Source organism: Chaetodon auriga, chromosome 16 (assembly GCF_051107435.1).
Source record: "Chaetodon auriga isolate fChaAug3 chromosome 16, fChaAug3.hap1, whole genome shotgun sequence".
NCBI lineage: Eukaryota > Metazoa > Chordata > Actinopteri > Chaetodontiformes > Chaetodontidae > Chaetodon > Chaetodon auriga.
The window spans coordinates 18,075,001-18,089,585 of NC_135089.1; the positions used below are offsets into that span (position 1 = coordinate 18,075,001).

Consider the following 14,585-nt stretch of genomic DNA (forward strand, 5'->3'; position numbering starts at 1 on the left):
GGAGCATCCTTGACATTCTGCCAGCGGTTTGTGCGCTTCGATACCGTCCAGCCGAGCGACCGGAGGCCTGACCGATCCCCCGCAAACACAACGTCCATGCAGGATCAGCCGTGCCGTTACTGAACCCAAGTTATCCTGTTGTTCCCCAACAATCTCCCGAAGAAACGTGAGCTTCTTCTCACGTTTGCTTACAAAAGGACAACGTGTTCAGAGCTCAGCGTCGGCAGGCGAGAACAAGCGGGCGATAACCTCTTCCACACTACTGCACCGTGGTTGAGCGGCGCAGCTCTGAGACGCGCTTCATCCTTGAGCTCCTCGGCCGGGCTGACACTGGCGCTGCTTGGCCGCGGAGGAGCCTGTCTGGTCCCGTAGACATCACCGCGAGCGAGGAGAGCGCGTCCCAGGCCCCCGTCCCGCTGCAAAAACACACACAGAGTTCAAACTCTTCTCGGTTTCATTCATCCAGTCGTTGCTCCTCAACCTTCACTTCCTATGAAATTGGTGACTGGACGGGGCGACAGCAGCAACGCGATATTTGCAGCCCCTTCCTGGGATTCCCTCACGCCCCTCCTCCTACACGCACAGGAGTGTCCCCTCAGATGAATGGAGGAGCAGCCAAGCCGGGTTCAGGAGGTGCAGCACGCACCACACGGAGCTGCTGTGGGATGTTTTTGACGCATCTGGGCTGGCTGGAGGCTGGATGGTGGAGGCCGGTTGGAGCCTCATTCAGCACCACAGACAGCGGACTGGCAGCGTGTGGAGAAAGATGCAGAACAGTACAGGAAAATGCGATTATTTGTGCGCATTTAGTCATCTTTCAGTAAAAAGAACCGGGTCTTATTAAGAGTTTAAACGCATTCTTACACTTCCTGCTTTGTTGAAAATGTATCAGCAAAAGGAAACATGATGGATGTGAATAGAGTTTTTTGTAGTTTGTTTCAAGGCTTAATTCAAGAAGCGTCTCCTCAAAGTGAATTGAACACATTAGAATTATAACTTCTTCTGCTTCATCCAGCGGGAACATTTATACTTGGAAGGTTTTATTTCTTACAGATTAACCTGAATAATGAGTAAAACAACAGTCTACAAACAGCTGCACAACACGCTCACGCTACAGCCAGCAGGTGGTTAGCTTAGCTTAGCATAAAGACTGGAAACAAGTTGGACCGGCTAGCCCTGCAAGGTGACAAAATTCACCTACCAGCACCCCTGAAGCTCACTGATAAACACATGATATTATTGTTTAATATGTACAAAAATCTAAGTGCAAACCTGGCTCAGTCTGGTTCAGTCACTTCCTCGGCCATGTGTTGTATTGAAGCTCATTCCCGGCTCCAGTAGTGTTTCCTTCCTGTTTGAATTATGGAGCGCACCTCTCTGGGATGGGCTGGGTGAGGGCTTTGGGTATGTTATGGTCAGGCACAGCAGAAATGACTGGTTAGGGTCAGGTAAAGGTAAGGGCAAACAGACTTCAACAACCAGCCAAGAAATATTCAGGCACAAAACCTGCTGTAAAACCCCAAGCTGGCGTTTTTGTATCAATCAAACAAACAAACGGGATAAAGAATGTTAATCAGTGAGCTTTAGAGGTGCTGGGGCATGGATTTTCTTACTTTTGGACAGAGCCGGGGCAACTGTTTCCCCCTGCTTCCAGTCTTTATGCTAAGCTCTGATAAGCTCGGGCTTTATTTATTTATCATACAAACATGGGAGTGGAATCACTCGTCTCATCTAACTCTTGGCAAGAATAAGTGTATTTGCTTTAAGGTCCTGTCTTGCCCTTTGTTGAATGCTGCATATTCCTAAAACAATTTTGCTAAATGAAATAAACAACCTGCCAAATGTTTCCTTGGAAACCCCTTGACAGGTTAATCCAGCCACCATTAGCCTTCATGTGTGCTAATACTGTGTTTTATTCTTTCTTTGTTTCGTTCACTGTATTTTGACTCAGCTCAGTGATAAAAGCAGACCCAGGTAACAGAGCAGGCCTCCACACTATTATTTAATAAAAAAAACCATTCCAGTCATATTAATCTCTCATCCACGTGACATTTGTGACCCTGAAAATGGGATTATTTAGTGTGGAGCATCAATGTATCTGCATGTGTCAGTATAATCTAATCTATATCTAGATATACAGAATGTATATCAGTGTTGATAGATAGATAGATAGATAGATAGATAGATAGATAGATAGATAGATAGATAGATAGATAGAAAACAAACATAATAAAAAGCAATCAAAGAAAACAGCTTGTGCCTTTGCTGGGACACACTGGGCAACACGATGTTTCCACCCATGATATTACTGCCATGACTGACAGGCGGGTGGCCTTTTGGCAAAGTCATTGCATAATGCTTTGCTGGGGATTAGGGCTTTCACACAGTTTTTATGTAACATATGGTCCAAGCTGCCCACACAGCCATGACCTCATCAGTGCCAGACGCAGCGAGAGATCGGCAGCAGAGCGTCCAAACTCGGCCCACGCTGACCCATCCGAAAGGAAATGGGCATGCAGCAATGCTGCAGGGACGCTGCTGGTCTGTGTTCAAATGACTGACTAACATGTTTTTGTTTTTTTTTCTTTCCTGTAAAGAAAATGCTGTCTGCAAATAATTTATGGCTTGACTGATAGGCAGAGTGGCCTTTTGACTTCAATTTCATCTAACCTTCACCTCAAAATGTAATGTCTTTTTAGCCATGCCAGCAGCATGACTATGGATGTCTGTCAGTCCATCACTTTGGACCAGACTGGAATATCAACAACAACGATTTAATGGATTGACATGACATATGAGACATTCATGGACGCCAGAGGATGAAGCCTACTGACTTTGGTGATCCTGACTTTCAAAGGTCAAAGGTTTCACTTGTCCTGTATATTATCTAAAATTTGGCAAAGACATTCATATAATTCTCAGGGTGAACTGTAATAAGTTTGAATCCCTTCACTCCTACTTCTTATGCCATTGGGTTTATGACAAAAGACCTGCAAAACTAATCACATTTCCATCACCCTGAGCTGTCCTATCAGTTTAGAGCTATTTATCAAATATTCGGATGCTAAAATGCTAAACTCAGACGGTGAACATTACACCTGCTAAGCACGAGTTTGTTAGCATTGTCATTGTGAGTATTTTAGTATTAGTATTAACTGAAAGGCAATTCCTGACTATGCCTAGATCTGTTTAGATAGATAGATAGATAGATTCTATATTTCAGGCTAACAGAACAAAGGCTAGATATCACAAATCAGAAAACCTTTCTCCTGCTGTGACAGAATGCGTTCAGAGACGCACAAATCTCGTCAGAAAAAAGCCTCAGTAAGCAGGCTGTTATTTGTTAGATTAAATGGAGCCGTCAGGGCCGTCTGGCTGGCAGTCAGAGAGCCAGATCGTCTAAGTGCAGATGGATTTGCTTTGTTCTGGGGCCTGTACGCTGTTTAAACCCTGACAAACAGACACAACTCTTGCAGCACTGTCATCTCTCTTTCATGCACACAGAACCTTGCTGCCTTTCTGCTCCTCTCAGCTCTGTGGAAGTCATGCTTGTGCCGCAGTGGACACACAGCAGGCAGGGGATTCTATTGATTTCTGCTCAGGCACCGGCTTAACTGAGCTTCCCGTAAAAAGCCAAGTGCAGGTGGAAGTCTGGCCGGAAAGACTCACTTCCCTGAGTTTCATAATGTCGTCATTGTGGCCGCTGCAGAATGAACTGCTGGTGCTCAGCAGCTACTGAACACAAGACGTGATGCTGCTTTCATGTCCTCTTACGTAATGATTTTTTAATCCCTTTGAGTTTGAAGACTAACAGCTGCTCAGTTTTGTTTGGAGCAAGAGTTGATGTTCGTCTGTTCCTCGCTGCTCAATCTCAAGGCAAACCCACCCTTATTACCTCAGTAGTTATATCAAAAAGAAATAGCTCACATCTATCTGTAAAGTGGCTTTAATCAATATTTCGACAAAGGATCAGATGACTGCTTGTGTGTGGAAGGGCTCTCATGTGACCAACCTACAGAGACTCATCGCTCGACCCTGCAGTTCCTCTCAGCTCTGCAGGCACTTAAAGCATCTCCTGATTCATTGCTTTGATTTTACAGCCTGTAACTTTACAGTTAGGTTCAGTGTCACCACTCTCATCAACATCTACAGAGCAGACAGACACAGCCGGAAACTGGCTGGCTAGTTGATCCAACTTTAAAGCCTTTAAGCACTATGGAGTTATTGAGTGCTAGATGTCCACAATTCTTCTTAAGTATCACACTTTGTCCTGCTCAACTTCAACATCAACATGATTCCTAAATGTGAGGATTAGTGCTCAGACACACATCGACATCCATTTCCCATTCATGCCCTGTTACACAACTGAAACACCCACGCACTCACACCACTATCCCACTTGTCTAAAGACAGAAGATTGGACAGAAGTCTGGACGTTTCGGGCACACCCCTGCTGTCATCTGAAAACCTCAACTGTCTCAGTGTCATTTGAGGGATTATATTTGAGGGATGATTAAACCCTTTTAAAATCCACCAGATGAACAAAAGGTCGCCGTTGCCGGCCTGAAAACAAGTGTCCTTGATTCTGACACAGTGAAGATACAAGGTTTCCCTCAGGAGCACATTTCAGTTTTGACTTTTGGATTTTATTTTATGATGTTGGTATGTGTTCCATCGCACACGCAGAATGGGAGCAGATGGGAGCAGTGATGCTTTCCGGGTCACAGCCTCCTCTCACATCAAGCTGCAGCATCAACTGTAAGAACACAACTGTACAGCTGTTAAGCGTGCACCGAGCATCAGCAGGAAAATAAATGCAATATTTTATGTGTTACGAATACATTCAGTATAATTATGGAAAAGAAAATGCATAAACAGGATCATTTATGCACTGGGTGACATATTTTCTGGAACAGTATAAATATATATATTAAAAAAAATGAGGATTTCATTTTCTGTAATCGTGTTGATTTTGAGCCCATATTTTGCGGTGTTGTAATAAACAGTGACAGTAACTGCTGGTGAAGATTTACTGGTTTCTTTTGGATTATTATTGTTGTTAGCATCATTATCTTCATGACATTTTTCCTGCATCAATTTATTTGGAAGACTTGAGATTTTTGTTACTGACGCACCAGCAATCCAGACTGCAGCTATCTGGTCTCCTTATACTCTGTGAGTTGCCTCATGCTGCCCTGAAGGGGCACCCCACCAATTCCACACATGAAAAGTTTTTTAAAAAATAACAAGCTGAAATAACTTCAGGCTTCAAACTTCAAATTCATAACAGAAAGCCTGTGTTACAAACTCGACTTTGAAAGATGTGTTGGTTAAACTCACAGGGGCTACTGGGTTGCATAAGGTATGTATGTATTAAGTATGTATGTATTAAGTGTACGATCCAGCGGACAACCAGTGGCATGTCCAGAGGGGGTGGCCTCGGGTGGCAATGGCCACTGCTGAAATCTGATTGGCCAACACAAGTGCCACCCACCTTACCCTTAAGTATGATTAGCTATAGTCCTAACTGAGGCCCTCAGTTTGAGCCAGCCGACCAGTGTTTTCCTTTGTGTGTATCCAACTGTTGGAGGTACAATTTCTTTATGAGGACTTAAAGAATAAAGTATGAAAGCATTATATTAAATCTGTATGGTGCCACTCTCACTATTTATCTTTTTTTTAATCTTAAGCACAGGAATGTATGTAAGGGCATGTAAGATACTGAAACGTTAGTAATACAAGTAGATATGAGATATGATAATAACAATAATCATAATAATGTTGATAAACTTTATTTGTATAGCACGTTTCATACAAGCAATGCAGGCCAGAGTGCTTTACAACACAGAAATCACATGCACCAAGTGCCTCATATAAAAAACCTAAAACATAAGGATAGAAAATTTATGGAAAATACGACGGATTAAACGTATCAGGATGGGATCTTTAAACTTTTTTAAACATGTTTTTGCCATCCCTAAACATGATCTTATCTCCAAGCCCAATGCCACTGACATAGCAATGAAAAGCACCATTATGAGTCAAGATGTCTAATACAGACTCTGAATAGCAACACCGTGTCGGGGTTGATGTGTAATGTCAAAACCAGCCATGATCCTCAGATGCTATGAGTCATGAAGAAAGTTCAGCACCAGCTGATTTGTCTTTTCAAGCGTCTGTCAGTTCATTCAGGCTCTGTGGTCACAGACAGTCTGTACAGGAGAGTGTGAAAGAGAAAATATCCAAAGGCTCATTAAAGCTTCTGCTTCTGTTATTTCACAGCATCAACAACAGCTGAGTGATCGGATCCACACCAAACACACAGCATGAATAAAATGCACATGCATGTGTAAAATAAGTGCACATGTAAACACAGAGAGAGAGAGAGAGAGAGAGAGAGAGAGAGAGAGAGAGACATTGCCTGTGTTGGGAAACGATTGTAGATAATCACCATTACCAGGAAAACACTGCAGGAACAAACAGAGGGCTTAATATTTTGCAGTTGGAATTAGGAGTGTTATCACTGAAAACGTGTATGTGTTTGTGTATGTGTGTGTTTGTCTCTATTATGGCTATTATGGTGGATTAGGTCAAATTTATTAGGCTTCTTCTGACGTTTTGTATCACTCTCATAGTCTGTATTTGGCTGCTGTTGTCTATTGTTTGGTTTCCAGTTGTCTTACAACATTAATACACATTAATGTGAAGCTCAGTGGTTTCCTGAAGGTATCGTCCCCTTTCACCTCCAATAAATCACTACTGTGACTCCTTGTGGTGAGAGATGGCAGTGCAGCAGAGACACTGAACTGAACGCTGCCCAGTGTGGTGTACTGCTTTGTGTGCCTGCAAAGGAAGGATGAATGAAAATATGTCATAATAATGATTTGTTTTACACTCAGATACGACAGCCAATCATCCACTGAAGTCCTATCTTTTCCTTTGAATTGCACAAAGCATTTATGTGGAGTTACAAATTTATTTGGGGATATTTTTCCTCGTGCTTGATATAATTTATGCTTTACTGATTCCTTGTGAAAAGATCGTCATCTAAGTTATGATGCCAAGAGCCAATGTTTTGGTCTGTTTTCATACTCATTCAAAAGTACATGTCACTCCCTGCATCAGATCACTGGAAGCACCACTTAGACGATCACAGGATCATGATAAGACCAGAATTAAACACACACGCACACACTCACAGAGACACTACTAGTATCTAATTAAAGACAAGGTGTCAGATGTTGTGGCAAATAGTCTTAAGTCAGGGGTGCTTAGTGTTTGTCTTGTTATTCCTGTCTGGACAAGACAAGAGAAGAAAAGCTGAGTTTTCATCGCTCTTGTCTGTTTGCTTCTGTTTTTCTAATACAATTCATAGGTGGAACAGAAGTGGATCAAAATGTTCCTGTCGCATTCTTTATTCCCACTGTATCACTCTTTCCATCCCTTGTTGCTGTCTTTGTGCCCCAATCTTTAATTACACACCTCCACAGACTGACATCACCAATTAGAAGGCCAGACAGTGGCAGCAGGCATTGTGGGTAATCCTGATGGCCAGCACGTCTCATTCTGAATCAGGAGGCACCTCTCCCGCTGGCAGCCCCAAAGGCCCGGCCCAGCAGGACATCCCTAAACCCTCCTGAGCGCTGCATCGCACACTGCTGCTCCTGACGAATGGACAACATAAGAGGATTGCTTCATTCACTCTGGCCAAAACGCACAGATGATTTAATGCAGATCAACGGACAGACACACACACACATGCCGCAGTTACAAACCAGTGCGCACAAGGTCAGCACATCCAGACATGCAATGAGCAAATAATGTTAGAAAAAGTGCATACAAGCAACATAAAGATCTTGAATTCTAAGGAAAGATCTAACCCTGTCTTTGTCAGGACACTGGTGGATGTTTAAGGGCGTAAACCAGGAAACATTATATTACAGCAACAGACGTGCTGGTAATGAATGAGGGCATGTGTCCAGATCAGCTGTGGACACAAGGTCTCTTGTTAAGATGATAAAAGGGTTAATGTGGTTTATAAAGCTCACGTCAGAGTCTATGACTATGCCAAGATTCCTGATCTAAGCTTTTAATTGACAGTGTAAGCACTGATTCTTTATGTGTGTTGTGGAATCATTTAAACCTCTGATAGAAACAAATAAGGCTCCTCTTCTAATTAGTCCCACCCAGTTATAGTCAATCAAACAATATTTTCTCAAATTTTATCATCCACTGCTAGACTGCAAGTCCACACAAACAAGGACAGAAGTGCTGTCTCGAGCTAAGCTTGTGTAAAGATTATTTAAACATTTAAAGTGAGCTGTCTCTGTGCTGTGACTCCAGACTTTCATAAAGGCCATTGGTAACTGGATAATTATGAAGGTGATAGAAAACTGTTTTTTTTTTTTTTTTTTTTCTCAAGGATCTTGCAGTTGAGAGCCTTCATTTCACATGAATAGGCTGCAGAGTTTCCCTTTGCAGTCTGGTTTTGAAGTGTTTTTAAAGTGGGACTTCTTGGTTTATGGTCGTGTAAACAACACTGCCGCTGAGAGAGCTTGAGCTCTTTCCTTTGTGCAGCATCAGTCGATCTGGAGAGGAGCAGAAAGATAAACTGGAGAGAGAAGAAAGGAGACGAGAAATGACAGGAACTTTGTTGTATTATTCATTATTACTTAGCTAAAGCAACAGGGAGACTAAACTGTCAACAAAGAGACAGAGAGGGGAACAAAGACAGATGGTATCAGAACAAAGTGCTTTTGGACAGTGAGTTGATGAATTTATTTAAGTCAAGACATTTTTTCGTGTGTGTGTGTGTGTGTGTGTGTGTGTGTATGTGTGTGTGTGTGTGTGTTTTAGTCCTGAATGAATGGTAATTGGCTGCAGCTTCAAAGGAGCATTGGCAAATACCCAACCAGTGTGTTTAGTCCCTTAGACAGTTGATGCAACGACCTGCTTACACACACACGCACACGCACACACCCACAGCTAAGCCCATTACAATGACGCAAAGAGTCCTGCAAGAGTACACAACATCCAAAAAATAGCCCACAGCTGTGGCTTTGTGCTCGGACTGGTGCAGCCTTCACTGACCTGTTACATGGGCACAAAAACACACGCGTGGTTAGTTAAATTTGAATCTTTAAAACCAGCCAACCAAACCAAACAACGTGTTTTATTTGATCTGAGGAAACGCTGTGTGAAGGCCTGGTTGGCTGTGTTTTGTTTTTTGTTTTTTTTTTTAAGATTCAAATTTGAAATATTAATAACAAGAAGATGGTGTGGAGCAATGAGATGCTGCAGTCAGACCTGAGAGCAGGAAGATTGCAGGGGGAGTGAAAGCAAGGCTTGTGTATTGATCTGCTCCCACTGAGGTGTCATTTCAGACGCAGAGTTATGGGACAAACACAGATGTTTGTCGGGACATTCTTCTACCATCCATCTACCGTCGCAGAGCTTGTGCTTGTAATGCAAACATGAATCTGTCTGGGCGTCTGTCATGTAATATATCTTCCCAAAGGTGCACCCACACAGCTCAAGCATTGTCTCCTGTGTGTCTCTTTGTCCCCTCCTTAAAGACAAACTTCAGTCTGATCATGACTCAGAGATTCTTCCACTATATGCAGCGTTTCATTTTTTTCTAGCTAGTGATTTCCTCCTTATGTGAGCAGAGGAAATGAGATACGATAAACAACAGGCTCCGTCCCAGAAAGCAATAATCTGGATGTGAGCGAAATGAGGAGGAGGACAAAAATGTACAGCAGCTGCTGTGAAGTTGGTTTCCACCCACATATTTTTCACATGCATAGTAGTAAAGTAATTGTCTCATACACTAAAAATCAGTGAAAAAGATGTCATTGTTATTATTTGCTTTACTTTCATTTCCTCCCTTTTCACTTTGGGCCCTAACAACAAATCATCATGTGACACCACAGTTTGTAAATTGTGAGCCTCTAACAAAATATGTTAGATTGAATGAATTTGTTAATTGATAAGCAATCAGTGAGATGCCCATTTGCATGCTGTACATGGACATCTCAATGTAATAAAATAAAGAAAACAAACTAAAAAGAGTTTTTGAATGAACCAAAATACTGCCATTAATGGACAATAATACAAATTCATTGGACTTTTTATGTGGGTATTTTTTGCCATGCTGTTCAGTAAACGTCTGAAACCAAACTAGATAAAAAAAAACAAAAACAAAACATAAGTAATGTCAAAAAAGCCCATAAACATAACTGTTGTGCATCCTGGGTATTTTGGGGGATCCTAACAGAGTTCTACAGATGGCTCATTCAGGTTCATTTAAGTACAATGCAGTTTTCAATATATAATGCTCTATAAGACCACCGGATGGTTAAAACACAGTCGGGTGTATTTTGTCACTTCAGTGCTTGGCAGAGAGGCAGCAGGATTCTAAATGACTGTCTGTATTCAGGATTTTAGTCTCTGCTTGGTGCTGACCTTGGTCCTGAAATACAAAGACTGATTGACTTCTGTTCGTTCTATTATTGAGCACCATCTGTACAGTTTGCACTGCAGGCAGGAGACCTTGCTCATTCTGTCAGTCTCCCAACAGGTTGTTGACGTACTCTGGCACCCAGCTGAATCTGGGGATTTGACGTGTGCAAACAAGGACGAGTAGATAAAGAAGCGTGTGTGGAGAAGGTAACCAGGTGTTCTGAGCTTCAGAGAGAGAGAGACACCATCCATCCTCAGCACTGACAGTTGAATTCATCAACACTTCCAGGTGTTAAAGGAGCTGTCGGTCCCATTCGCAGGCATGGAGTCCATCACTCAGACAGTGGAGGCTGCAGATGCTCACTTGCAGAGGCAAGGCTGGAGGTTTGTGGCGAAGCGGGGAGCCTCGTCACAGTTTGTGCGGAACACCATCGTGGTCTTGTCCACTTATGCCGTCGCTACCCTGACTATGAACTTTGGGAAAAACATCCAGGAGCGAAGACTAAGACCAAACGGCAACTAGCAACGATGGCCTCACTGAAGCTCTGGACCCTCTCTCTCTCGAACGATGGCAGATAAAGCAGAAAGAGCTGAAATGAACAGAACTTTTTGCCTGAACTCGAATGGATCACTTCAACTCATGTCAATTCTATGCTGCGAGGATGTGGAAAAACAAATCTAAAATCAACTACTGTCAGCCACGACTCCTGTAGTGATATGTTTTTACCAAGAAGACAACAGAATCTGGTTTCAGAGAGAGGTTTTGTCATGTTACGGGTCTTAGCCATAGATGACTGATAATGAATGGATATAAATCCTCTGTGTGCAGTGCTGCCATGTGACCACAGGGTGGAGAACTGGGACTTTCCCACAACTTCTTTCATTTCCAAGAACAACAAACCACAGGATCACCAGGGACTCGATGTGTCTGACACCTCAGCAAGACAGGACAGTGACATTATTGAACACAACCCTTTCAGTGCAGTACACAGAATGGAGATTAAAAGTATTCAGACGCTCTATATGTAAGAAGTAGAATTTTTGATACTTGTCTGTGTATTTGGATGTTTTTTTTAACGTTTGTCATAAAACTGATAAAACTGAATATTGTTATTTTTTTTTAATGCCTGTGTGATTGTGTGACGGTGGATTGGAGATGTCTATGCATTAAGTCAAATGTCACATTGTTTGAATGTCTGTGAGCTGTTCATTAAAAACAGCCCATGTTGGGTGAAACACTGTCTTTGAATAAGTTGTGAAATATATTCTAGTGTGCAGATTTTCTCTGCTTTGAATTGAGTTGTTGTCATCTCACAAGCATGTGCACGGTAGTTTGTTTTAGAAGATGCAAAGTAAATATTTAATCCAAAAACACTCAAAAAAAAATGGCCCGCCCCAGGTAGACATACTGTGATGTGCACACTGTAACTTGATGATCTTTGAAGAGAAAAACAGAAAAAAAGAGTCACTGCTCCTCTTTATCCCTCTGCAAGCCTCAGACTCCTGGTGACATTTGAAACATTTCTTCTTAGCAAAAACCTTAATTAGCAACACCAACAATTTGGTATTTGACCAGTGACATTTCTGTCGACTGAAAGGTCACTGACGTTGACCTTTCTTTGAGAACAGCTTCTACACTCACAGTTGTGATTCCTTTTACCATTAAATGTTACAAAGTCATTTAAACTATGGATATATGCATTTAGTGCGTACAAAGAGTTCCCCTTGTTTCTACATATCGGATAATCTCAGATATCCCCTGCTTTAACTTTCCTCTTGATGGGAGAATAGAGTGTCCCCATACCCACCATGTTCCAAAGATGTTATTAATGGAATATAAACTAGAAACTCAATATTGTTACAGTTAAAGATATTGTCAAGTTTGCATCCATACTAGCCCTGTAGGCCTACTAACTGGAGTGACAGAAGCTGGATATCCATTACTTTAACCATTACTATTAGCTAACTAGCATTATGGCTATCAACTGTTTGTCCACTACCATTAGCTAAATATTTGCACCATTTATCTGCTACCTTTTGCTAATTCTTTGCCCAGTACTTTTAGCTATGTCTACTTCTTTATTACTTTTAGCTAACTATTTCTACTTATCCATTGCTTTTAGCTAACTATTTCTACTTATCCATTGCTTTTAGCTAACTATTTGAATTGTTTGTCCACTACTTTTGGCTAACTATTTCAATTGTTCAATGAGTTTAGCTATTTCAACTGCTTATCCATCACTCTTAGCAAAGTATTGCAACGCATTCGTTACTTTTATCTATTTAAACTGTTTATTCATTACTCTAAGCTAACTATTTGAGCATTATTGTCTTCATAGATTTTGCTAATTATTTCAACTTTGCTTTCAACTATTTCATGTGTTTATTCATTGCTTTTAGTTTCAGCTTCTCTGCTCACTTGCTAACTAGTTTTCATGCACTTCTACTTAGATATTGAGCTATGCATGTATTTGACACTTTGGAAGTACACCCTGGGGTACAAGTACTCTTCATTGGGAATAACAGCGGTACACAACCCATTTTGTATTCCTGCTCTCATCTCATAAGGAGTTTTCAGACAGATTCTCCACATCTCACCTTTTATTTCTGAACTTCATGTGAACGGTTAAAGCGGCTGCCATCGTGGAGAAACAGGTCAGTGGAACAACAAATCAAAGAAACTCTAACTGGCGGAAATGAATGTTAGTGAGTCGGCAAGGATGGCTGACAGTGTTTGCCAGCTGAGGGCCAAGCTAAGGCTCAAGCACAGGCAGTGACCCAACCCGGCTGAATGAGAACGACAACAAGGGTACACAGAGAGCATCGATGGCCTGCTTTGTCCTCGCTCTCTCTCTGTTCCCTGAATAGCTCTCACACAAAGGATATCGTTATTCCTCCTCTAATTACCAGATGGAGAGCTGTTTGTCTGCCTCTCGCTCCTCTGCTCTCACCCCCAGAAATAAAGTGCTCTGTGGTGACGACCCTCAGCAGTTATGAAACAGTCTGGTGGACAACAGGGCCTGAACGAGCCCTCATTTCCTCCTGCAGCTCATACAGCAGGAATCTGAGTTGAGACTCCACTGAGACCATTTCATCTGCACTCAATCTGTGTGTTTATGTGATGGCCAATCTGTCTGGTCCCTTCCTGTCCCTGCGTGGTTTTGTTGCCAAAACCAATCATGTCGGAGGCATGTCACCAATTTCACAGTCTTGCTTTTAGGCGGATGTATCTAGGCCACAAGACACTCTCCATCTGCTCCTCTGTGGCCAAAAGCCTTGGGAGGTCACTTAGGGAGGGAGAGCGAGAGAGAGATGCACCCAGCCAGGGATTAGGCTGGTACACCAGGTCCAAGGGGAGGTGAGATTAAAAGCCAGGAGCAATAATACACATGGTGGAAAAACACACCGGCTGCCCACATTCATGTGTTCATATAACCCCAATCAGACCATGTGCTTTAAGGCTGTCATCTGACAAATGCGAATGTTTCAAATACCACCAAATGGAGAGAATTAACAGCATGCTTTGAGGGATTACACCATTCGGTGCTGGCAAGGTCACCTAAGATCCTAGTTTGTGCACAGATGACCCACATGCGTTCATTGACACAGGTGGCAAAAAAAAAAAAAAAAAAACTGCATCCAGAAAGACAGGCTGCTGTGAACTCTGTCTTTATCATAACAGGATGGGTTTTGCAACACGCAGCAGCTTCCCTGTGGTGTTTTGTTCCGCAGAGATTTGTGTTCCCTGTCCTCAGCATATCATGCAGTATTAAATCTCAGCTACACCCTCTTCTAACCCTGTGATCTGGAAAAAGCCCTGACCTCTACAGAGAGAGAGAGAGAGAGAGAGAGAGAGTGGGGGGGGGACAGGTGTGACTCAGCACCACCACCTGTGAATGATCCTCTCAAAATCAAGGGCAGCACATGCCTTGTGGGGCCATCAATCAATCAATTCAAAGAGTCTTTGTTTTTCTCCACTGTTTCCATCTTCATCATTGCTTGGACAAAGTCGGATGGAAGGCTGTCAACAAGGAGGATTTGGTAAACATCTCACTGGGAGATTAACAAGGAGGGAGTCTTTTCTGTGTGCGTGCAAGGGGGGGGTGGGGGGAGAGGGCGAGAGA

General features: G+C 42.5%; 1 protein-coding gene across 3 annotated transcripts in view; it reads right to left on the reverse strand.

Annotated features, from left to right (window-relative positions):
• The window catches only part of LOC143334140 (microtubule-associated serine/threonine-protein kinase 1-like), a 43,352-nt gene extending 42,735 nt beyond the window's left edge, over positions 1-617 (reverse strand). The window contains exon 1 of one of the 3 annotated variants that reach the window (XM_076752692.1): positions 1-617. This exon is cut by the window's left edge and continues 394 nt beyond it. The gene's annotated coding sequence lies outside the window, so the exon portion shown is untranslated. The other 2 variants (XM_076752691.1, XM_076752690.1) reach the window with 2 other exon arrangements.
• Positions 618-14,585: the final 13,968 nt, after the last annotated feature.